At 42.0% G+C, this 26,741-nt stretch overlaps 1 pseudogene; it reads left to right on the forward strand.

The window, feature by feature from the left end:
- The first annotated feature begins 20,912 nt into the window (after positions 1-20,912).
- Positions 20,913-26,238, forward strand: LOC134630231 (cytochrome P450 2F2-like; annotated as a pseudogene).
- Positions 26,239-26,741: the final 503 nt, after the last annotated feature.

Raw genomic sequence — 26,741 nt, forward strand, 5'->3', positions numbered from 1 at the left:
AATGAAGGTTGGTGTACTGATGTCACAGTGTTACAGAAACACTGCAGCCCACACTTGGAAACCTTTTTTTATCAACTGCAAACCGTTTTATTCACCGCGGGAGTTTTATTCCTTCATGCTGGTCGGAGTTTACATCCCTCCTCAGGCCAATGTGAACAACGCACTGTGCGAGCTGGCTGACCAGATCACCACCCTGGAAAGAAAATTCCCGGATTCCTTTAGAATTATCCTTGGGGATTTTAACAGAGCAAACCTCAACCACGAACTCCCTAAATATAGACAGCATATAGACTGCCCCACCAGGGACAACATCATACTGGATCACTGTTACACCACTCTAAAAGATGCCTATCGCTCTGTGCCCCGGGCAGCTTTGGGACATTCTGATCACTGCATGGTCCATCTTATTCCAGTTTATAGGCAAAAACTCAAACGTGCCAAGCCTGTAGTCAAAACTGTGAAGAAGTGGACTAACGCAGCAAAGCAGGAACTACAGGACTGTTCTGACTGCACTGATTGGACTGTTTTTGAAGCTGCATCTGAGAACCTGGATGAGCTCACGGACACTGTGACATCATACATCAGTTTTTGTGAAGACGTGTGTGTGCCAACAAAGACCTTTTGCACATACAACAACAATAAACCATGGTTCACCCCTAAACTCCAACATCTTCGTAAGGCCAAGGAGGACGCCTACAGAAGTGGTGACAGGGCCGTGTACAAGCAAGCCAGGAAAGCACTGACCAAGGAGATCAAAGCAGCTAAAAGGATCTACTCCCAGAAGCTGGAAGAACGGCTCTCAGCCAACGACCCTGCGTCAGTGTGGAGGGGCCTGCAGGAAATCACCAGCTACAGACGCCCCCCACCCACTGAAGCAAACAAAGACCTGGCCAACGAGTTAAACACTTTCTACTGCAGGTTTGAGACGGACAGACTCCCACGCCTCACCCTCCCCTCCCCAGAGTCACTGCTTCAGACACTGACCCCCAACACACCTTCCACCTCTCCCCCCCTTCACCCTCACCCTCCCCAATCCAGACTCAACGACCACCACCACCCTCCCCAATCCAGACCCAACGACCACCACCACCCTCCCCATCTCAGACTCAACGACCACCATCACCCTCTCCAATCCAGACTCAGCGACCTCCATCACACCTCTCACCCCCCTTTCCTCCTCCCTGAAACTCAGAATACACACTGAGGATGTGAGCCGACTATTTCAGAAACAGAAGCCCAGGAAAGCCCCCGGACCAGACGGTGTCTCACCCTCCTGCCTCAAGACCTGTGCTGAACAGCTGGCTCCCATCTTTACTCGCATCTTCAACAGATCCCTGGAGCTGTGTGAAGTTCCATCCTGCTTCAAACGCTCCACCATCATCCCTGTTCCCAAGAAACCCACCATCACAGGACTGAATGACTACAGACCTGTCGCCTTGACGTCTGTGGTCATGAAATCCTTCGAACGACTGGTGTTAGCCCATCTGAAGGACATTACAGGCCACCAGCTGGACCCTCTGCAGTTTGCCTACCGGGCAAACAGGTCGGTGGATGATGCAGTGAATATGGGGCTGCACTACATCCTGCAACACCTCGACTGCCCGGGAACTTATGCCAGGATCCTGTTTGTGGACTTTAGTTCGGCTTTTAACACCATCTGAACTGCCTGAACTTCTCTCTTCCAAACTCTCCCAGCTCAGCGTGTCTCCAGCTACCTGTCAGTGGATCACCAGCTTCCTGACTGACAGAAAGCAACAAGTGAGGCTGGGGGAGATCACCTCTGAAACTCGGTCCCTCAGTATTGGTGCCCTCAAGGATGTGTCCTCTCACCACTACTGTTCTCCCTCTACACTAATGACTGCACCTCCAAGAACTCGGCTGTTAAACTCCTAAAGTTTGCAGATGACACCACCATCATTGGCCTCATTCAGGATGGTGATGAGTCTGCATACCGGCAGGAAGTTGAGCGGCTGGTACTTTGGTGCAGTCAGCACAATCTGGAGCTGAACATGCTTAAGACTGTAGAGATGACAGTGGACTTCAGGAGACATCCCCCAACACTACTCCCCCTTACCATATCAGACAGTCCTGTGTCCACTGTGAAGATCTTCAAGTTCCTGGGTACCACCATCTCCCAGGACCTGAAGTGGGAGACCAACATCAACTCCATCCTCAAAAAGACCCAGCAGAGGATGTACTTCCTGAGACAACTGGGGAAATACAGTCTTCCACAGGAGCTGCTGATCCAGTTGTACACTGCAGTCATTGAGTCTGTCCTGTGCTCCTCCATCACAGTCTGGTATGGTGCAGCCACTAAACAGGACAGGCGCAGACTGTACGGGCAGCAGAAAGGATCATCGGCGCCCCCCTGCCCTCCATCCAGGATCTGTACCTCTCAAGAACCAGGAAACGGGCAGGGAAAATCATCACAGACCCCTCACACCCTGGACACAGACTTTTTGATCTGCTGCCCTCTGGCAGACGGTACAGAAGCCTGCAGACCAGGACCACCCGACACAGGAACAGTTTCTTTCCCCTCGCCATCTCCCTCCTAAACAGTTGACCTGTCACACTGCTCCCACTGCCAGACTGCAGCTGCACCTTGTGTACATTCTGTAGTATTCATTCCACCTCATTTCATTTCTGTATTTTATGTATATAAGTTTATATTAGTTATTCATAGTTAGTTACACTGAACCATCTGAGCGCGGGTTCGAGTCCTGGTTGGGACAAAGGTTGTGTTACATTATCAAAAGTTAAACACCATTTTCAATTTACTTATTGTGGAAAACATTTACTTTTCACTTTGCTTTTTCTTATTATTTTATTTATATTATATAGTGTTATGGTCTGTGGAGCAATTTTTCTGCATTACGTACCTATACTGTCACAAAGTACATAACTCAGACTAAACTGTATCATCACAGTTTTGAGATGATACATACCAGACATATAGTCTACAATTATGCAGACATCCAACTTTTAATACAAAGACTAAAGCTAAAACTATAATACAGATAGATTCTGTTGGCATAGAAAATTAAGCTTATGCATAATTTCAATAAGGAAGATCTGTAATAAGTCATCTGTCTGCTTCCTGGTGGCTGCCAGTTTATATCTATTCATTTTCCAGCACAAACTCAGTACTGACATCATTACTTTATTCCAGTCATGCTCTTGCCAGCCTCCACTCTGCATGCTTTAAATCTGTTGCTCTTCTGCTTCTGCCATTCTGCGTTTCAGATCCGCAGCCATACAGCCCGCCTCCTAGAGGCCTCCTATATATATAAACATATAGGTGAACTCTAAGAAGAAAACTGTTGATATTTTTGCAGAAAACTATTTATTTACACTTTTATACACTTTTTTACACTTTTATATTTACAATCTGTTTTTATTTATATAAACAAAAGAAACATTCACAACTAGAACAAAACTGTCTTATGTACAATATCAACTGTTTCTCCCTTATTTACTGTTTTCTTCCACCATACAGCCAGCATACAACTATACTATTAGAGGAACATCGCCGGAACGTGGCCAGACCACACAAAAACAAGAACAAGAAAATATATAAAAGTTCAAGTTCAGGCTCAGCTTTGGAGAGCAATTCATGTAAATATATTTTACTCCAGTTCTGAAACCTTTCATGTGAAAACCTGTGTTTGCTCCTGAAGATCCTCTGGGTGTGGACCCTGCTGCTGCTGCTGGCACAGTGACTAGTTATGCAGAGACAGAGGACAGAGGCATATGAGATGTAAACAGACTTAGCCATTATCACTTCTGACATTTAGTAATAACGCAGTACTTACAGCTCTGCATGTGTAGTTTTACAGGTGAGATGCTCAGCATTGCGTCCTCCAGGTCTTTATCCTCATCCATCGCTATGATGCAGGCAACAAATAGATAAATATATACTGAACTTGTTTCACATCAACAACGTTATTAAAATATTATTAAAACAACTTACCCAGGGGTTTAGTTGGAGCGTTTGTGGAAGCAGACACAGACTGCTGCTTCTTCCGCACGTACTGCTGCAGCTTATGCATCCGTGTTCCTTGACTGCAGCTCTTCCTCATGATAAAGTCTCCATAGCTGTCACCTCTGCCACCCCAAATCTCCTTCCAGGTGCTCTTGGCTCGTGAGCCAAAGCCAACCAGCTGATCATCCTCAGAGGCTTCTGCTGCAACACTCACTCTGCTGGCCTCGTAGTTCAGAAGAGTCTTTATCTCTGTAAAGCTGAGGGCATACTGTACAAATGAATGCAAGCTCTCCTTGCCATGCCGTTCTTCCACAGAGGTCCCTGCAGCCTCTTGCTTCTGGAGATCTTTGATCAGGTACATGGTGTACCCGACATTCATTCTCTAGAAGCCACCGGAAAGATTTCCCTTTATACTTTCCAAACTGCAGGATGTACTCTCCCTGCACTTCCTTCATGTCAGAGGCATCCCCTCCTCTCTGATAGACGACAGTCAGAGCATCGTCCTCCCTCACAGGTGCAGACTTGTCCTGAAGCTTGGGGTCATTTTTAATCCGCCGAGCTTCTTTTGACAAGTCCCGGGGAAGGTATCCAAGTGGCCCCTTGCAGAACGCCACAGAGATTTTCCCTGGATATGGCGCAATTTTCTTCTGCATCTTGACATGCAGTGAAAAAATAAACAATTATATTAAACAAAATTGATTCCAAACACAAACAAAGACATTTCAGGCTATAATCTTGCTGCACATTGTGGCTGGGTTTAACAGCAGGATGCAGGAGAACAATAAAGAGACACAATTTGAAAGAAAATTGACAACATTTGCGATAAAAGTGTTTTTTCCTTCAGGTATAACAAACTGTTCTGTCTGTAAATAAAAACCTTTCATGGTTGAATGATTATTGGCATATCTGCAAGATTTGTGGTAACTGCTTAGTAGTCATGGCACATAAGAATTGCTGGTAGATTAACAACATATATGTATTTAAGCTATCGTGTTTATTCATACACGAGTGGGCATTACTCCTGTTGATATCAAGACAGACATTCGCATTGATAAGGTGACTGACCATTACAACATCAAAGCAATACATTTTCTTTTAAAGCAAGTTAAGTCATTTAGCATGTCATCTCATGACACTTATCGGTTATTTAATTGTACCACATTATAGTAATGTCAGTGTCACAGCAGTCAGAAACCTACAAAGTTTATTTAAAAGTAAAACACGTCAATGAACCACGCAATATATTTAAGGAGCAGGTTCATTCGTGATTTACCGTGCCACTTTACAACAGCGGATAAACTCCCACCGTCTTTAACTGAGCGATGGATGGTTCGTAAATGCAATCGCAACACGTCTATTACCTGTAATATACACCTGTAAATGTATTCTGTTGGTTTACTCTTATTTCAAACGACGTTTCTTACCTTTGATCAATGAACGAGGATCGTTGAGATGTGTTGCGAGCGGTGCGTTACTTGTTTTCTCGTAAAAGAGGAGATTTTTTAAAAGTGCCGCTGCATCTCAAACTCGCAACAGCGCCGGAAGACCGTAGTGGCCAAAAATATATTACATCCGTAGTGGTTTAGCACTACCATAGAGAATGAATGGGAAACGGTTTAGGCCGTTTAGCTAAACAATCCCAAACCAAATCTACACCCTTGGCTTCACCCCTCTGCCGAACCCTTTCTGCGCGCCGCTCATGTATTGACCCATGTGCCTGTTCATCTTAGACGCTGGCAGGAGCGTCCATGTGATACTGATGCAGGTTATTGGCCGGTAGTTGCATGGGAACGGTCCCTTCTGAGGGTCCTTGGGGATCAGGACTGTCCGGCCTTTGGTTAGCCATTCCGGCTGTCTCTCACTGATTAGCAGCTGGTTCATTTGTGCTGCCAGATGCTCGGGGAGTGCAGTCAGCTTCTTCAGCCAGTAGGCAAGAATCATGTTGGGGCATGAAGAAGCAAGTCTTCATACTGGAGACCCTCTGGATGTCTGCCACTGTGATGGTTACTGGACAGCTGTTCTGTCCTGTGACCTAAAACTCAAAGTTGCCAGTCAGAGCTTTTAAACCCTGTTTTCATCACGTTTGATGAACATGCTTCCTGGAACATTCCCAAGTCCTAGTAGTAATAATAAGATGATAAATGAATTCTGAATAATAACCCTCCATATAATAATAAGATTAATAATAATTATGGAAATACTGTTGTAATGGTATTCAGAGAATTCTGATTTTATTTCATTATGGTCACTAAATATTGGTATTTATTGATTAAATGCAGTAACACAACGGTTTTACAGACTGGGGATTTTAAGCTTCCCGACGAGTGTTTCTTGCTTCTCTCTCTGTCTTTGTGTGACGACTCCCTCCGCTCTGAGTTTGCTTTGAAGGAGACTGAAACCTTCCACTACATCATTCATTTAAGCTGAGTTCACCTGTGTGAAAGCACTGTTTAATTCAATTCAGTAGCACTGTGGAACTGATCCTGACTGGACGCTGACTTGTCTGAGGAACGCTGAACATCGGGAATGAACTAAAGAAATTCCAAACTCTTAAACATCCCAGAGATGCTTTTCCTGGATTATGAGATTAATATAATGCAAACTTTGCTTATAGTGCTAACACTTGTTTGTGGAGCTCTGTGAAATATTCACTACTGATTTGTGCTCACCTGATTTATATTGTATTTTAAATGCAAAAGCTTGTGTCATGGTCCTGAGCCTGCCGGCTCAGTGTTTTGTGTTTTCTTATGCTTTTGTTCATTCCGAGTATGTATTCTGTTGTGATTTGCCATGTGTTAGGTTTCTGTTCTTTGCCTGCCTGCTCCCACTTCTGTGTTCCCTCTGTTTGTACATGGTGTCACACTGTCTGTTTGTGAATCAGTCTGCTTAGTTCAGTGTCTTGTCCAGTTCTGTGTCTGTGAGTTTCCTGTTTTATTCTGAAGGTCTCTGTCTCATGTGAGTGTGTTCAGTTTACGTTTCCCCTGTCCCGTCAGCCTTGATTTCTCCCAGGTGTGTTGCCCTCCTGTCTCTCATCCCCTGATTACTGGTGTGTGTATTTAAGCCCTGTGTGTTCTCCTGCCTGTTGCCGGTTCGTCTGTGTTTCCGCGGTGTCCTGTTCCTCGTCTGCGTCTCTCTGCCTCTCACCCCGTTCATATGATCTCTGGTTTGTTATTTAGTTTTCCCAGTTTAGGTTTGTTCTGTAAATTCTCTTCCCTTACTGCCTGTTTTTTGCCACTCCACCACTTATAAATAAACGTCACTCGAATCATCAGCCACTGCCTGCATTTTGGGTCCTCCTTTTCCTCCAACACCACACGGCTCGCCTTGGCAGCCGTGACAGCTTGAGCATATATGAGTTAAGCTACTTTGTGGCTCCAGTGTATCTTTCTCTTACAAACTCAGACTTCGGTCCCACCTGCAAACCTCAGATGGGTAATGTTTGCATGTGGCAATAAATATTTGTATGTTCTGTTCTTTGTGGGTCGTCTCTGTCATTATTCTGTTGTGAAGATATTTCAGTTAATAAATGCTTTATAAGGCAAAAATAGTCCTTAACTTAGATGAGGTCATATACCTGGTAATTTCCTGAAATATTGTAATTCAGTACATTGCAGTATGAAAAAAGTATTAATAAAATCTCTAATCACAAACAGTAAGCTCATATTTTATTCTATTATATATAAATGTACAGGAATGTGTTTCTATAAAGCTGATGATGATGGTGTCAAGAGGAGAAATATTTTACTGCTATTATTTGCTGCTATTTTTATAATCATCATTACCATTTCATTATTAATAGTGATGTTGCATGCGGATGCATTCAGATGTTCAAACATATTGGTATTATATTAGTCTTTATTACAGGTCCAAGAAGAACCACTTTAAACTGTTGAGTTGAATCTATAATTTTAAAGGCTTTTGAATGTTTTTATATTCTTACACTGAAGTCTTCAGTGGGTGAGAAACTGAGCTGCAGGGACAGGAAATACTCTGTGCCAAAATGAGACAGGAAACACTTCTGCAAGGCATGCTTCTGCAGAAGCGAAACTGAAACCAGAGTCTAAGTGCAAGTTAAGAGTAGGGTGTCTTTTATGCATTTATCGCTGATTAAGCTTTAAGTAGTTGTATTAGATTGGAACATTTGTTTTATACATTTTACATATAAGTCAAGATCGGCACACACATAGTTTCAGTTGTGCTGGCCTTCTGTCTAGTGGAAAGGTTACAAGGTCTAGCTGGGGAGCTGAGAGGTGAAACAAAGTGCAAGCAGAGGCTGACACATACACACACACACATCGTAGATAGACTCAGTTATATAGGTAAAAGTTAATCTTATGTTTTGCTTGCAACTGGAAAAATTGTGCGTGCATATGTGACTGATGAAGAAGCAGGTGCAGGATGTTCCAGAGACAAGCGACAGCGAAGGCGAGCGTCCGGGGACAACAGGAAGGCACCTGGATGGAGACGCGACGATGTTCTTTTTAAACTATGTTAAAAGTCATTGTGGTTTTGGTTTCTGCCTGGCAACAGAAAGGGGGGGGGGGGGGCTGTACTGTCTCACCCCTATAAATATTGGGTTCTGACTATTGTAAGGGAGTTCAACACTGAATCTGTACAGTGTTGGCTCCACGCTGCGTGTATTCATTAAAATGTCGTCTAACTTTACCCGGCCGGATCAGTGGTCGTTATTTTGGAATCCCCCTCAATTTATGAATCTTAACATTTGGGGGCTCGTCCGGTGGTTGAGGGGGATTTTGGAGGTGTAGGTGGAGAGATCCGGGGTCCGTGGTGATTAGACGGGCAGACGCTAATCAGTGGTGAAAGTGAGGAGGCATTCCCCGGGGCATTTAAAGGTAAGACACTGCCTGTTGAAATATATTTCCAAAAAGTGTCAGATTGGACATGACAAAATTAAAGTCTAATCACTGAAATTACTGGTGAATGTCTGTTTTGATTTTGGTGAAAATCTCATGGAAACTGAAGTTGAAGTAATGATAATGAAATGAAAGTGATAAAGTGACAGTACTGAGTTAAAGAGAATAAAGGAAAAGAATTAAAGTGAGTTCGAGTCTCACGTAGAAAGTAGGGAATTTGGTCATTGTGTGGGTTAGAGTCCCGCTGGTCATTTTGGTTCTTTCAATCCTTAAGAAGCGAATTTTCTCCGAGGTAACGCTCGCTCCTGGGCAGGACGCTGACCCTTGACCTAGCCTGAAGACTAGGGGTAGTACGGTCGACAGCCAGGGAGAACTGGGGAACCTCCAAAATTGCTAAGGGTTGGCCTCAATTGTAATCCGGTTTTGGGTGTAGATTGTTGGTTCAAATTATTCTAAAATATTTCTAGAACGGCAGGGGCGTCTGTTAAGAAGCGCAGGTTTCTCGGAGGCAACGCTCCCTGCTGGATAAAGACGTTTATCCTTCACCTACCCTGAAGAGTAGGGATAGTACGGCCGACAGCTGGGAAGAACTTGGGAACCTTCAAAATTGCTAGGAGTTCGAGTCTCCTATCTGCGCTTGTTTGGCTACTGGTAAATTAAGTTAGGGTTAGAAATCTGGACAGAGCAGTTCGAGTCTGGCCTGGTGAATTGGTCGCAAAAAAGCAGAGGCTTTATCGGTTGGACCGTTAGGATAAATTTATCTAAATTATGTAGGAGCTACAAGGCCTAAAATCTGTGCAGTTGTAATTATAAGACGTCTCTGTAATATAAAATATGAGATCTTTGTGTGAGAGAAGTCTCTGTGTCAGCAGTGCACTGCCGGATGTGCACTGATGGTGTGTGTGTGAGAATGCAAATGAGGAGCGGTGACGCGCATGGAGAGTGTTGCTTTCGGTTTAGAGTGTGATTGAGCTTTATAACTATTGTTTGCAAATATTGCTAAATGCCTGTGACTGAGAGGCTGGCTTTGCTCACTAGAATGGTATAAATAGAGTTTGAATTGATTACTGTAGATGTATAGGAGTTGACTGACTTTTGATAGATATATATATAGATTGAGTGCATTGTACAGTACCTAAGACCAATATATTACTTTAAGTAGTAACCTATCTTGAGCCACAAATGCTGGTGTGTTTTATTTTTTCAGTTATGTGTGTGCTGTGAGAATGATTAGAGGTTTAAATTGTTTTTCTTTGACTTGCTTTTATGATTATGAAAAGCATGTCTAAAGTACTGTTAGGAGAGCGTATTTGGAGTGATTTTAACTGTGTGACTGTTGTGAGTAGAAATGCAAAGAATTTAGTATATCTAAAAGGCAGTGTGTGTGAGGCGATTCATGATGTCTGAATGAGGTTAGAATATTTAAAAGTGTGCATGAAATAAGGGTGTATTGGTTTTGAGACGAAGATTTAGTAGAACTAAAGAGGGTTTGTAGACTGTAAATATGGAAAACAAGAGTTTGATTAATCTGTAGAAACAGGAAAGAGAGACAGAAAATACTGTGCTGCTGTGTGTGAGAGGAAGTGGTGGTTGTGAGAGGAACTTTGCATGCCCATAAAAGGAGCTGACTGTGTCAAGACAGCTGACAGAGAGAAACAGACGAGTTAAACTCTAAGAAGATGAAGCGAATGAATGTCTTAAGAGAAAGTAATAAAATTATATTAATTACATGTTTTAGAAAAGAGAAAGACCGAGAAAATAAATAGATGAACTATCAATTACATTAATGAATTGAAAATGCACGTACACAAATTGTTACATGTGAAATTATTGTTGGAAAGTTTAATACACACATGAAATAAAGAAAGCAGTTTACACTCCTTTAATTTCCAGAACCAGTGTGTCCCCTAAGCTGATGACACCATTGCCCAGTTGGCCCCTGTATCAGGCGAGTACGGAAGGCTGGATAGCCCATGACGGGTAAGATCCCACCTGAAAATCCTGGGACAACCTAAGGCAGGCACAGTCACGACTACTTGACCTAAGTCCGTGTGAGCTCGGACTCACTGGTGGAGATGGGACTTCAAGGGTACAGCCGCTGGGCAGAGGGGAAATGTCATTAACAATGACCAGTGATGAGCCAAAGAGAGAAAAACACGCTGTCTAAAAGGAGTCTGAAACACAGTAAAAGAAACATTAAAAAAAAACCACACATACAAACGGAAAACGCACTAACCTTACAGAGACAAGCTCAGGAAGATTAATGCATAGATAGTGATTAAACTTGGCTAAGAACACAAACATATGTAATTAAATCAGCTTGCTAATTTCATGAGTGTTAAAATAGGTGTGAATGTTTAATAAAATAGACTTAAAGCTTGAAGTTGACTCAAAAGAAGCTGTATGACAGGGGAGTGAGTTATGGAAAAAACAAACAAAAGAAAAGTGATTAAAGTAGTTTTTAAAAGAGTGAGTTAGGAGTGCTCTTGCACTGATTGATCAAAGCAAGTGATTAGTATAGAAAGAAAATGAAAATAATTGAATAATGTGATAAGGTTTAAACATGTATTTCTCTTGTTAGGTTAACTTGTTGAGATATGACTAAGTATGCAAATTAGCTGGAGTGAGTGGTGACGAAGAAGCTTCCTGTGTGCGTGTGTGACTGAGGCTTTCAGTTGAGGAAACAGAGCAGTGACTGGGGAGGATTATTTGGCGAAATATAATGGTAAAGTAACAGGATAATTGATTACAGTGGTCAGGTCTGTTCAGAGGGGCAGATTTGGACAGGAAATTTATAATTTAGTGATGATACGTTGTTGTAATGGGTGTATATCTTATGCTGAATCTAAGTATTGTGAAGTGTCTAGGGAGACGTTGTGTGGAAAACGGTGCAGCTTTTGACGAGGTTTTCGGTGTGTTGAACGGGTGACATTTGGGATTGGTTAAGATTTGTGAGGTTGCTGTTTTTATTTTAATAGAAGGAGTTTTAATAAACATGGACATGTCGAAAAGGGCCCATAGTTTTTGTAGTAGTGCACTTAGAAAAAACCTGTCAGGTGATTTTGTTTTGTACTTTGATGAGCTAATAAGCAGCTCTCTTTTTCTCATTTTTGTTCTGAAGCAGGCCTGGAAGAGGGTGAGCAGCGCTGACAAAATTCTCGGGAGAACAAAATGTAAGGTGGGCTTTTCAGATTGTGATTGGCTGAAGAGGAGTCCATCGTGGGGACCTGATTGGCTGTGAGTCTCTGTCTAAAAGGATTGTAGCGATTCAATCCAGTCAAAAGCCTAAAGGACTATTTTCCTAAAAAGGACAACGAAATAAAACAAATGATTGAGCTCATTTTGCTGATGTGGAGTATCTGATTATTTGGAGGCTCAATATCAGCAAACATCATGTGTGAATGCGTGTGAGTGAATGTGAGTGACTGGACCAAAGAGGGGATGAATGAATGTGGACATACAGTTTACCATGCCAGGATGAGAAATGGGATGCTTTGTTTTGCTTTTGTCATAAGCAGGACAAGGGGGAGACTTAATTACTACCTGCCCCGGGAATTCTCGCATGTTATCGCGATAACAGCGTATGTCCCCCCCTCGGCCAACGCGGATGCAGCCTGTGACACTCTCCACTCAGTGGTCAGCAGACTGCAAACACAATCTCCGAGAGCCCTCCTCATAATATCAGGGGACTTCAATCATGCCTCACTGGACTCCACACTGCCCACCTTCACCCAGTATGTGACCTGCCCAACCAGAGACAATAAAACACTGGACTTACTGTATGCCAATGCTGAAGAGGCATACAGTTCATCACCTCTCCCTCACCTGGGCAGATCTGATCACAACCTGGTGCACCTTGTCCCTGTGTATGAGCCCTTAGTGCGCAGGGAGCCACCAGCCACCCGCACAGTGCAGAGATGGTCGCAGGAGAGCGAGGAGGCTCTTAAGGACTGTTTTGAGTCGACTGTGTGGGAGGTGATCTGTGACGACCACGGAGAGGACATCGACAGCCTTACTACATGCATTACGGACTATATTAATTTCTGTGTGGATAACACCGTACCTACCAGGACTGTACGGTGTTTCTCCAACAACAAACCTTGGATTACCCCGGAAATTAAAGCCGTCCTCAAGCAGAAGAGGAGGGCCTTCAAATCCAAAGACAAAGAGGAGTTGAAAAGGGTGCAGAGAGAGTTGAGGGGACTGATAAGGAATGGGAAGGATAGCTACAGGCAGAAGATGGAGAACCAGCTTCAGCAAAACAACGTTGGTGAAGTCTGGAGAGGCCTCAGAACCATCTCGGGCCACAAACATCAGAACTCTCTGCCTGGGAGGGATGTGAGGTGGGCAAATGAACTGAATCATTTCTTCAACAGATTTGATTCATCCATGAGGCAGTCTCCAACATCGGCTGCAGACTCAACCACCCCCACTGCTGCTGTTCCACCTCTGACACCTCAGACACTTCACACCTCCTCTATTCACCCTGCTCACTCCTCCCCACCCCCAACAACAGCATCCAATACACACTCAACACAAGGCTCCAGCCTGTCTCTCTCAACCACCCAGGTTAGGAGGGAACTGAGGAGGATTAATGGCAAGAAGGCAGCGGGTCCAGATGGCATCAGCTCGAGGGTCGTCAGGTCCTGCGCGGACCAACTGTGTGGTGTGATGGAGCACCTCTTCAACCTGAGCCTGAGGCTGGGAAGAGTCCCACAGCTCTGGAAAACCTCCTGTGTTGTTCCAGTGCCAAAGACTTCACGCCCCAAGGACCTCAACAGCTACAGGCCGGTGGCTCTGACATCCCACCTGATGAAGACCCTGGAGCGGCTGGTCCTGGCTCAGCTTCGGCGCCTTGTGAGCTCATCACTGGACCCACTTCAGTTTGCCTACCAGCCTGGCATTGGAGCGGATGATGCCGTCATTCACCTCCTACATCGCTCCCTCGCTCACCTGGAGACCGCTGGGAGCACTGTGAGAATCATGTTCTTTGATTTCTCCAGTGCCTTCAACACTATTCTTCCCACAGTCCTGAAGGACAAGCTGGAGAACTCTGGAGTGGACCATCACCTCACTACCTGGATTTTGGACTACCTCACCGACCGACCACAGTATGTGAGGACTCAGGGCTGTGTGTCGGACAGGGTTGTCTGCAGTACGGGGGCCCCACAGGGAACGGTTCTGGCTCCGTTCCTCTTCACCATCTACACTGCAGACTTCTCCCACAACTCCACCCAGTGCTTCCTGCAGAAGTTCTCTGATGACTCTGCTATAGTCGGCCTCATCACTGATGGGGACGACAAGGAGTACAGAGGACTGACTCAGGACTTTGTGGACTGGTGCCAGCTGAACTACCTCCAGATCAATGCCAGTAAAACAAAGGAGCTGGTGGTAGACTTCCGCAGGCACAAACATCCTCCACTGCAACCACTGAACATCCAAGGTATGGACATTGAGGCTGTGGACAGCTACAGGTACCTTGGTGTTCATCTGAACAACAAACTGGACTGGACTCATAACTCAGACGCCCTCTACAGGAAAGGGCAGAGCAGGCTGTACCTGCTGCGGAGACTCGGGTCGTTTGGAGTGGAGGGCCCACTCCTGAAGACCTTCTATGACTCTGTGGTGGCCTCAGCCATCTTTTATGGTGTGGTCTGCTGGGGCGGCAGCATCTCTTCTGGGGACAGGAAGAGACTGAACAGGCTGATCCGAAGGGCCAGCTCTGTTCTAGGATGCCCTCTGGACCCAGTGGAGGTGGTGAGTGACAGGAGAATGGTGGCTAAGCTGTCATCCCTGCTGGACAACATCTCCCACCCCATGCATGAGACTGTGACAGCACTGAGCAGCTCCTTCAGTGGGAGACTGCGGCACCCACGGTGTGGGACGGAGAGATTTCGCAGGTCTTTCCTCCCCACTGCTGTCAGACTCCACAACAAAGACTTTAACTGATCATACACACACATCCACAAATGTGCAATAACACAAATGTGCAATAATCTTTCTGGCACCATTGTATTTTTCACTCTGTTGTATATAGCATTTGTATTCTATTTTTATCCTATTGTATATTTTATTCTATTTTATTCTACTGTATATAGTATTCTATTTTTATTCTATTCTGTACAGTTGTGTACTGTATTTATTCTTATTTTATTTTATTCTAATTGTCCTTCATAACTTTTGCACTGTCCACTTCCTGCTGTGACAAAACAAATTTCCCACGTGTGGGACTAATAAAGGTTATCTTATCTTATCTTATCTTATAATTCGGGGGATGCTGACTTTTGAGTTGCTTTGAGGGAATTTCTGTTTTACTGACTGGGGTTAGATTCGTATTTTGCTGATATTTCTGCTGCTATTTTTTATAATGTATTTGTTTGATGATTGTGCTGTTTTGGGGTTTCTTTCTTATAACACAGATTGGATCATAAAGGGGGAGAGTTGGTTATGAAATGTAAAGTACAGGTTTTTGTTTCCAGGAAGTTCCAAGGATCCAGACTTTGCATGGAGCAAGGAGTTTGAGAAGATTTGACATAATGATTAGATTGATTTTATTCCTTAAACACAGGTTTTTAGGGCAAAATACCTGGGAGGAGGATGGCTGTAGTGTTTGAGTGTTTAGAGAGATGATATGACTAACCTTTTTTCCCTTTAATTTCTTAAGCTTGGGTGATGCATTTTGAGTTTTATTTGGACACACATGTGAAGTCCAAATAAAAAGGGGGATTGAAATGGGTTTCAGTATGATTTTATAATTATTGGGGTTGATAATTTAGATATGGTAAAACTGAAGCAGAAATTGTTAGTTCTAAGAAAGGATTAAAATGAACTGAATTCTGTTCAGAAGATAAAATGTCGGTGCTCATATGAAGCTGTACACGAAAACTTAAAGGGAAACTGTGGGAATAATAATAATAACGGGGAAGATTAGTGAAATTTTGATGAGCAGAAATGTGTGATTTCTTTTGATTTGTAGAATAAGCTGTTATAATGTAGGCTTTAGAAACAGATATTAAATAGATTTATTGCTAGGATAGAGGACAGAGCGTATTAAGAGAGTGTTAAAAGTGTCGCTGACTCAAATGAATAATATTGGAGATTATATATGTAGAAATGATTTTTTCTTACACATTGCGATCGTGCTCATTAACAGAGTTGATGTTCGGTCCAGTTAAGGTCATAAGCTTCGACGAGCGCGATGTCTCAGTCGATAGATTGCGGGGGACTTGGAGCAACAGAAGGATAAACAGCATTCACGCTTACAAACACACATGATTTAAACATAGGTGAGGCCAAGGGCCTGGAATTCCTTTAGCTTTTATCTGAATTTGAGTGGGCCCACTAGCAAGTGACAGAAAGGAGGAACTGAATAGGAGTTTGCTTGCAACTAAACTGTGTGACATGTAAAATATTGCGATAACACATGCAGCTCTAAATTAGTCTTATTATATAAAATGCAGTTACAGAATAACAAATGCTTGTTGAAGTGACCAAGTTTTTGTTTAAAACAGAAGCAAAAGGGAAGAAAACTTATATATTTTGGTTAAGTCTGATAAAGTATAGATTAGAGTGTACCATTACATTAAGAGCAGCAAAAATGAAATAAAATGATATATTAAAACAGGTTATAACACAGGAAATGGGAGTTCAGCTTTTAGCTATGATGAAATTTATCTAGGAGCAATTAACTATGTGCTTACACTTAGTGATTAAAGTGGTTGTTTTTCTTTGATCCTTTAGTAGAATAAGTGTTTATGATGATTTTTTTTTGTGAAAGGTGACGTTAAGGGAGAGCTCCGTGCAGCAGCGACAGTTTTGTGCACAGGAGCAACAGGAAGCACATGCAGAGACGTGAAAGCAGCGCTTTAAGAGTTTTACAAAATGATGAGGACTGTGGAATAATATATAGAGGTTCATGTTTTGAGTGATATTAGGTTGAATCAGGTTTGAATAAAGAGAGCAATTGAGGAACAGAGTAAGTTAGAGCCGGAGGAGGAAAAGCTGTTTTGTTTCCTTTGCAGGGCGCCAGATTTCCACGAGAGAGGGACCAAGGAAGAACCTAACTTTACCCATGGAGTGTTCTCAAGTGGGAGCAGGCCTTTTATTATTAAGACCACCTAGATGACATGGGGTTGTCTGGTCCGCTAAGTCACAGAATGCCAAGAGAGGGTCAGAGTGGGAAAAGTGATCCTAATGTACATGACGTCATGGGTGGATAGGGAAGCAGATGAATGGGCCAAGGAGTGACCCAACATGATGTATGGCGACCTCTGGTGGTCCAGAGGTCGAGAGAGGGAGTGTCAAGAGGAGAAATATTTTACTGCTATTATTTGCTGCTATTTTTATAATCATCATTACCATTTCATTATTAATAGTGATGTTGCATGCGGATGCATTCAGATGTTCAAACATATTGGTATTATATTAGTCTTTATTACAGGTCCAAGAAGAACCACTTTAAACTGTTGAGTTGAATCTATAATTTTAAAGGCTTTTGAATGTTTTTATATTCTTACACTGAAGTCTTCAGTGGGTGAGAAACTGAGCTGCAGGGACAGGAAATACTCTGTGCCAAAATGAGACAGGAAACACTTCTGCAAGGCATGCTTCTGCAGAAGCGAAACTGAAACCAGAGTCTAAGTGCAAGTTAAGAGTAGGGTGTCTTTTATGCATTTATCGCTGATTAAGCTTTAAGTAGTTGTATTAGATTGGAACATTTGTTTTATACATTTTACATATAAGTCAAGATCGGCACACACATAGTTTCAGTTGTGCTGGCCTTCTGTCTAGTGGAAAGGTTAAGGTCTAGCTGGGGAGCTGAGAGGTGAAACAAAGTGCAAGCAGAGGCTGACACATACACATACACACATCGTAGATAGACTCAGTTATATAGGTAAAAGTTAATTATGTTTTGCTTGCAACTGCAAAAATTGTGCGTGCATATGTGACTGTTTGATGAAGAAGCAGGTGCAGGATGTTCCAGAGACAAGCGACAGCGAAGGCGAGCGTCCGGGGACAACAGGAAGGCACCTGGATGGAGACGCGACGATGTTCTTTTTAAACTATGTTAAAAGTCATTGTGGTTTTGGTTTCTGCCTGGCAACAGAAGGGGGGCTGTACTGTTTCACCCCTATAAATACTGGGTTCTGACTATTGTAAGAGAGTTCAACACTGAATCTGTACAGTGTTGGCTCCACGCTGCGTGTATTTATTAAAATGCCGTCTAATTGCACACGGCCGGATCAGGGGTGGTTATTTTGGATTCCTCCTCAATATCTGGACCTTAACAATGGACAGAGAAAAGCAGTGTACCTTCTAAAAAACTAGGCTTTATTTTACCTGGAAAAAATTCAAAAACTATTTCACTAGAAGACAAATCCTAATTTTGGGAGCTTAAGAGTGTGAAATAACCATAATTAAACTCAAGTTGTAACATCTGCGACAGATAAGAAGACTGTAATGTTCCTGAATGCTGTTCTGGTGCGAAACTTATTTTAAAGGGCATCGTCTCTACTGACAGTAAGTAACATTTCTTTTTGATTAGCTTTGTTGGGTCTGCGTGCAGCAGGCCCGCTGGTTCAGACTTATTCCTGTGAACAAAGCAAGACAAACAGCTTAACCGGTTTTTACTCGCTAGCAAAGGGAGGATCTCAGAGCAGCACCTTTGCCCTCGACCTCAGACGACTCCAAAGAACCAGTCTCCCCTGCAGCCTTTGATTCTGTGACACACAGTTTACACAAACAGGCTGTTGTGAACAGGTGAGTTTTGAGTCTGCACTTAAAAAGAGGGATGAGTGATGTTTCTTATCTCAGGAGGAAGGGAGCTCCAAAGACGGGGGGCAGAGCAGCAGAAAGCCCTGTGCCCCACGATGGCTAACCGGGGGAAGGGATGGAAAGAGAGGAAGAGGATCTGAGAGACCGAAAAGGAATGATGATCTGAACCAGGTCAGAGGTATGAAGGCGAGAGATGATGGATAGCCTTGAATGTAGTGAGATAGTGAGATATACCTAATAAAGTGTCCAGTGATTATATGTATTGAATGTCCCCCATCAGCAAAGAACGCATCTATGGTTGGTGTCCCCAACTGTCATCATCATCGTATGTGTTGATTCATCATATAAGATGATGATAACAGTGGAGTTCAGTTTTCTTCTCTTTCAACTCCAGCACTTACCTTTGGCCTCCACAGATAAGTGCTCGCCTACTTACCTTTGGTATTCCAACTTCTTGTTAATCAATACGTGACACTGATTAGGGCTGTTCGATATAACGGTATATATCGCATGACGATATGAAAACGTCTATCGTTTCATATCACGCTATCGTTTGTTTCATGGTGTCGCAAAATAAACTGTTTATGGTGACGGTCACTGTAGTGGCTGTATTCATTTCTTAAAGTTCTCTTTTTCTCTTATATTTAAAATAACCAAACTACAGATGGACAAGCGACTGTTTTAATGCGTTGTCATTAGCAACAACAACGGTAAACCCAGCATGTGGCGCTCCTGTCCGCTTGTTTGTTTTCCACATAAACCTTTCACAATAAAGCTGAAGATCCTGTTGAGGTTTTTCAAAATAAACTAGAATGACGACAACATACGTTATTCTCAAACATCAAATTTCAGAATATGCATCAAACAAATGACCTCAAATAAAAACATAAAGTAAGTATAAATGGCGCTTAGAGTCACCACGTGGAAGAATACCAGTAAGATAAGATGAGATAAAACTTTATTAATCCCTCGGGTGGGTTCCTCTGGGAAATTCGGTATGACCAGTAAAGATGAGGCAGAACCAGGTAGCTCCAAACAGAAGTACCAGTCCAAACAAATCAAGGACCTTATTCCTAAATGAGTGGCTACCTCTGTAGCATGGACATGGTTTGGTTATGAAAAGTGTGACACGGCCCAGAAAACTGTACGATGCAAGTTATGCAGGAAACCGGCCCCCACCTCAGACTCAAACACAGCAAACCTCTTCTACCACCTACGCAAGAGTCATGTGACAGAGTGTGGAGACAATTTATGGATGAGAAGCAAAAAAGGGCCGTCAGGTGCTCAAAATAAACCTTAGACTCAAACATTAGAACAGGCTCCTCCCAGCAGCACGCCGTGTAGTAAATACATAGAAGATGGCGGCCGTTAAAACTTATGTCTAAAAATGTATAGTTTAATGCATCGGTCAAAACACTCGACTCCAGGTACACGACACCCAGCTGAACGTCAAGTTGCCTGAGATTCACAGAAAATGTACAATTTTTGTGAAATATACTGTTGTCGGGAGGATAAATGTCTTTATCAGGATATGAGATTTTGGTCATACCGCACAGCCATAACACTGATTAATCTGCATTTATCTGGAAGTGGTTGAGTCAGAATGACTTTTCTCCTCACTTACCTTTCACACAGAACAAAAAAGTAAACACCTTGACTTGCTTTCAGCAGCATGATAGCACCATATCACAAAACTCAGATAATCTCAAACCAGTTTTTTGAACGTGACTGCGTGTGTTTTAACCAGAGATTATTGATCTGGAGCCAACAAATCTGCAGCTACTGCATGATGCTTTCCTGTCAATACGGACCAGAATCTGTAAGAAGTGTTGCAGGCACTTTGTTGAGTCTATGTCTGAGGGCAAAAATGGGTTAAATTTGGTAACATTGAGGTGTACCTAATAAAGTGTCTGCAGAGTATGTGCTCTGTTGGTGTCAGTGGTGGCAGTTGCACTGCATCTATAGTTAATTTTCATAATTAAGATAAACTTTGAACGTGTTGGTTCATCAGTTAAAAAAAAGAAGATAACAGTGGAGTCAAGTTTCTTTCAAAGAGCTCTGGCATTTACCTTTGGCCTCCATTTCTACAAATTCTTGTTACTTATTGTCTGACATTAACTTCGCCTGACGTTGAGTTGTCTGCTTTTATCTGAATGTGGTTTGTCTCTTCACATGAAGTTGACACAGGGCGAAAAGTCAACATTAGCAAAGGCAGAGCTGAGTTAACCTTTTCTGGCAGGTTATCCAGCTACTCCTCTTTTTGCAGTCCAATTGATTCTGCCATGTTTATTTCAGTTTTGCTGCTATGGCTTTGCATTTTCTTTATCATTCTTCAACTCAAGTCCCGAAGACCATAAACTTTCCACCAGGACCCCCAATTCTGCCCCTACTGGGAAACATTCTACAGCTGAGACTGGAGAACCCCTTAAAGGACTTTGAGAGAGTAAGAAACACTTGGAATGAAAGCTATTTTCTTTAAATGGGCTATTTTATGGCACAGATGTAACGACTGTTATTTGTCTGTGAAGGTTCTCAGTCATCCAGGTCATCGTAGTCAAAGGAGTTTGCAAAGAAGACTGTTATTTGTATTTAAATGGGTCTAACTGTTAAGTTACAAAGACATATGATCATCATTATGCTTTTCCTAACATTGACAGATTCAATCTTTGCTATAGGTTAAAAACTACAAATGTAAAACAATGGTTGTAAAAATTAATATACTTTTTAAAGCTCTGAAAATCTTGCAATATAATGGCACAGGTAACCAATCCTGCGTTCCTTTATGTGATTGCATAACACAATGTCTGCACAGAGTGCACTGGCTACACACTTTGGTGTATCCATCCCATATTCCAAGTCATACATTTTGTTACTTGGATTGTTTTGAAATCAAATCAGATTTGGAGATGTGTAACTAAATCTGTTAATCTGTACAAAGGTTTGTGAGTCTGTGCAGGGATCTGCAGACGGGTATTCAGAATGTGTATAAATTGGATTGTTTAAATGTGTAAATAATCATTTAAGTGTGCAGATTAATAGCAGAAAAACATTGCTGGAAGCACTGAAAATACAAGTGAGTCATCAGTTATAAATCACCCAGCTTTTCAATTTAATAACTTTTGCCATAGCAGATCTGCAAATGTATGTAGCTTTAAGGTTATACTGTGAGTTTCAAGCACGTTACCGTCGCTTCTACTGTAGTTAGATATCAGTTCCTCCACTGAGCTTTTTCTTTTAGCTAGCTACTTTATTATTTTATCATTTCTGTCAGATGATGTAAGAGCTTGCTTGAGTGAACCATAAGTTGAACAAGTTATGGGTAACATTTTATTTTTTGCAAAACATTCCAGGTACTAGCTACTTATGAAACCTACTGAAAAAACCTTCAACATCTACTTACAGTGAACATGTAGCACATCCATTGTGGTCTGTCCATCTGAGCTTGCCTTACGTTGACACAACCACCACTAAGAGCAGCCTTACAAAGTATGACGTTAGACAAATCTCCATGCACATTTGCACATAGCAACAACTGTCTGTATTTTCAGTGCTTCCAATAAGACTCAGATAAGCTACATCCAGATGAGCAGAATCACATTTTGAGGTTTCCTTAACTGGATGATTGAACCCACATCAAGATTTGATGAAAATATCCATCTGACTTTGTCATAAAATAATTGCAAACACTTGTTATTTTCTCTGCCAGCTGAGGAAGTCCTATGGAGATGTCTACAGCATCTACATCGGTCTCAAACCGGCTGTAATCATCAATGGGATGAAGGCAATCAAAGAAGCTATAGTGACAAAGGCTACTGATTTTGCTGGACGACCCCAAGACTTGTTTGTCAGTGATATCACCAAGAGGAAAGGCACAATAAACATTACATGTAATATAAGACATATGACATGTTATATGTCCCCAAATCCCAACAACTGTTCACTCATATAAAGCGCCTTGAGGTGACTGTTGTTGTGATTTGGTGCTATATAAAGAAATTGAATTGAATTGAATTCATTGTAATGTTAGGTAAGACTACAAAAAAGATGTGCATTTGTATTCACACATTCAAATTAAAATTCCACCGTGCAAAAGAGAAAAAAGATCACAAAATGTTGCCAGTTTACTTAAGAGGAGGCAAAGTTCAGCTCTGTCCTGTAGGATAACCACATGAATGATTCTTAGGTTCTCTCCTCTTTGTGCTACTAAACTTGTTGTAGAGGTCATTATGGCTGATTACAGCTCTAGTTGGAAGGAACATCGTCGCTTTGCTTTGACCACTTTGTGGAACTTTGGTCTGGGGAAGAACTCGATGGAGGACAGGATTCATAAGGAGATAAAACACATCATTAGTACCCTGGAAGAGAGTGTTGGTAGGTCCATCTGTGCATCCATAGCTAAATTGCATAGTGCTTTTTTTCCTGTCACATTATTGTGCATTATTTCACAATTCTGTGCTGTTATATTATTTCTTGCACAGGTAAAACCATGAGTCCTCGAGTTATGCGGCCTCCAATATCATCTGTCAAGTCCTTTTTGCCACACGCTATGAGTATGATCATGCGTTAATACAATTTATTGTCCGATGCTTTACTGAGAATACCAGGATAACCAATGGACCATGGGCTATGGTGAGTAAAAGCACCTTTCTTAGTCTATAACAATGATAGCTGCTTTATGTGTCACGACCTCTGTGGAGTCTGTAGAGTTTCAAGAGGAACTAAGATCCAGAATGAAGATGTAGAAAACACCAACAAAAGACAAAATATCCCAGAAATACAAAATCATAATTTGAATTTTCAATTTCATGCTCCTAACTTTGTAGGAACAGTTTGGGGACGGCCCATTCCTGTTCCAACATGACTGTGTACCAGTGCACAAAGCAAGTCTATAATGGATGATGAGTGAGTTTGCTGTAGAGGAAGCTGACTGGCCTAAACAGAGTCCTGACCTCAACCTGACACTTTTTGGATGAATTAGAGCGGAGACTGTAAGCCAGACCTTCTCGTCCATCATCAGTCAAGAATGGCCAAAAATTGCCATGAACACGCTCCCAAACCTTGTAGAAAGCTTTCCAAAAAGAGTTGAAGCTGTCATAGATGAAGAAGGTGATTCAACATGAACTTAAACCCTTTGGGTTAATAATCGGATTTCACTCATATGCTTGTGCAGCCAGATGAGAGAATACTTTTGGCAATATAGCGTATATCAGACAGAAACTGAAAACCTAAGCAAGACAAACGATTAAAGTAATTATCAGATTAAAACTGAAAATAAACTCTTACTGAAACAAACACTGAAACATGAATGAACTAATTCAGGGAAAAGATGCAGCAGAGGCAGGAACCGATAAGGATCCACTGAGAGAAATAAATGCAGATTAACTCAAAGTAGGAATTGAAACTAAGTAGAAAACAAGGATTCCAAACAAATGTTGAAACAGTAAATCACTTTAACAAATAAACTCCAAACTGAAAAAACCAAAAACAACACTGACAGCTCATCCAAAACACTCTGAAGCTATTCAAAAACTCTGAGGGGAAAACGCTGCAACCATGACAGTAAGAGAAGGAAGCATCGGACATAAGGAGACGTAGAACAGAGAAGTCCTTCATGCTGTCATTTTTAGTGGTTGGAAATACTGAGGATCTTTTATCAGGTACAACTGAAGCTCAAAGGAAAACTGAAGACTTCTCTTTATTTACAGCTGTATGACTCTCTTCCTTTAATTCGTTACCTGCCGCTGCCTTTCAGGAAGGTCTTCAACAATGCTGAGGTAATACAACGAAAACACTAACTACAAGGACATACTGTATGTACTTTATTTGTTGAAAGCAAATTGTAAGAAATGAAGAATCCCTTGTATTTTTTAGGCTTTAGAAAATCTTGTAGCTGATTTTGTGAGCGAGCACAAGAAGACCAGAGTCCCGGGAGAGGCACGCGACTTTATTGACTGCTATTTGGATGAACTGGAAAAGGTGTGTGTAAAAGGAGCAGTTTACAATGTCATATATTAGAATTTATATAAATACAGGTTGCAGTTTAATGAATTAAAAAATAATTAATTTGAATTCATTCTAACACAACTCTCTAAAAAGATGTATTCATAGTTTTAATGCAGAAAGGTGAACATACGTGTGGCTGTGACCCCGTACCGTGTCTATCACTTTCTTTTCCATTTATAACTTTTTCTTAGAGAGGCAACGATGGTTCTTCATTTTCAGAAACGCAGAACCTTAGGTACACCTTGGATCTTTACTTTGCTGGGACTGACACTACATCCAACACCCTGCTTACTGGTTTTCTTTATCTTGTGAACTACCCACACATACAAGGTAAACCTGCACATATGACTTGGCTTTTTGTTATCAGCTCTTGTTCTCTTGTACCATAAAGTCATGCACACTGCTGTGCCGTATACTAAGGTCCTTAATGTAAAACAGCCATTTTTGCAAATGATTTGTTGATGTTTAGGTCCAATATACTGGACTGCATACACAGTACACCTACAGGGACACAAGCTTTTCTAAAATCATAGTTATATCACTGTTTATGGTGTACTGCACAGTGTTTGTGTTGTCCTGTTCTAACAGAACAATGTCAGGAGGAGATAGACCGAGTGCTGGAAGGGAAAGATCAGGCCAGTTTTGAGGACAGACACAAGATGCCCTACATGCAGGTATTTATTTATTTTTTTGCTTACATTTAAGGTGTTTGGATGTGAGTGCCGTGTTTGTTAGATGGTGACACAAAGCCATGTAAAGTTTTGAAATAATTTATAAATGAGTAAAAATGAAACGGTAACTCTATTTGCAGCTGTGTCGATTCTTCTCAGAGACTCTCAAACCAAAGCACAGACTGTCAAATAACAGCTGCTCGGTGGAACTGCAGATAAACTGGATTATTCGTCAAAATATTGCTCGAAGTATATATGCATTGTTTTTGTGGCTGAATTTGACAGCATGCATGTATTCTGCTCTAAGTCAAAGAAATGTCTTCTCTTCATCCAGGCTGTGATTCATGAGATACAGAGAGTTGCCAACACTGTTCCTCTCAGTGTCTTCCACTGCACCACTAAAGACACAGAGCTGATGGGATATTCCATTCCCAAGGTAAGGGCCAGCTGGTTAAATAGGTAGAGGCAATAAAGTGACGAGCATCCTTAATGGTTTTGGTGTTGATTTCGTCCTCAGGGAACAATGATCATCGAGAATCTGACCTCAGTGCTCAGCGAGGAGGGACAGTGGAAATTCCCTCATGAATTCAACCCTGAAAACTTCCTTGATGACAAAGGAGAGTTTGTTAAACCAGAGGCCTTCATGCCTTTCTCTGCAGGTACATGAAAACACGATTCACACACCGACATAGTTGATTAAATCTTCTGTCGTAGATGATACTGAGGTATTTTTTTCAACGCCTCAGGTCCTCGGGTGTGTCTCGGAGAGGGTCTGGCTCGTATGGAGCTCTTCCTCATGATTGTGACTCTGCTGAGGAAGTTCAAGTTCATCTGGCCCGAGGATGCAGGAGAACCAGACTTCACTCCAGTCTACGGGGTCACTCTGACTCCCAAACCTTACCGCATGAAAGTCCAACTCAGAACGCCACGGTGAGGCGGTGTGCAGATGGACCTTAACTAGCAGTTAGTCCTGGTTGGAAGTTATCTGGGAAACTTTTATCCATTTCTTATTTCTACTGCATTGGTGAAATGTGAAATAAACGTATGAAACTCACATTTGTTTCTTGTATTTCACACTTTCTGCAGTTTGAATCAGCTTCTTTTAATTTCAGGCTGTTCTTTATTTGTTAGCTCATGACTCCATAAATAGATTGAAGATTGTTTCTGTTCCAACAACATAAAACGTCAAACAAACATTTCACCTCAATCATTTTCTTAGTTACATTTGATTTGGCTTTTCACTAAGTTGTTTTTAAACTTGGTCTATTTACAACAATATAACTGAGCTTGTGTCAGTTATAAGTACTAGACCTTCTCACTGTGCCATAAAAGCTTATGATCATTAAAGGCCTCGAAAAATTTCTCAAAGAATCTCTTTAAACTCAACATCAGACACTTACAGGATCATAAAAAGTATTAAAATATGATTATTTCAAA

Source organism: Pelmatolapia mariae, linkage group LG7 (genome assembly GCF_036321145.2).
Source record: "Pelmatolapia mariae isolate MD_Pm_ZW linkage group LG7, Pm_UMD_F_2, whole genome shotgun sequence".
Taxonomy (NCBI): Eukaryota; Metazoa; Chordata; class Actinopteri; order Cichliformes; family Cichlidae; genus Pelmatolapia; species Pelmatolapia mariae.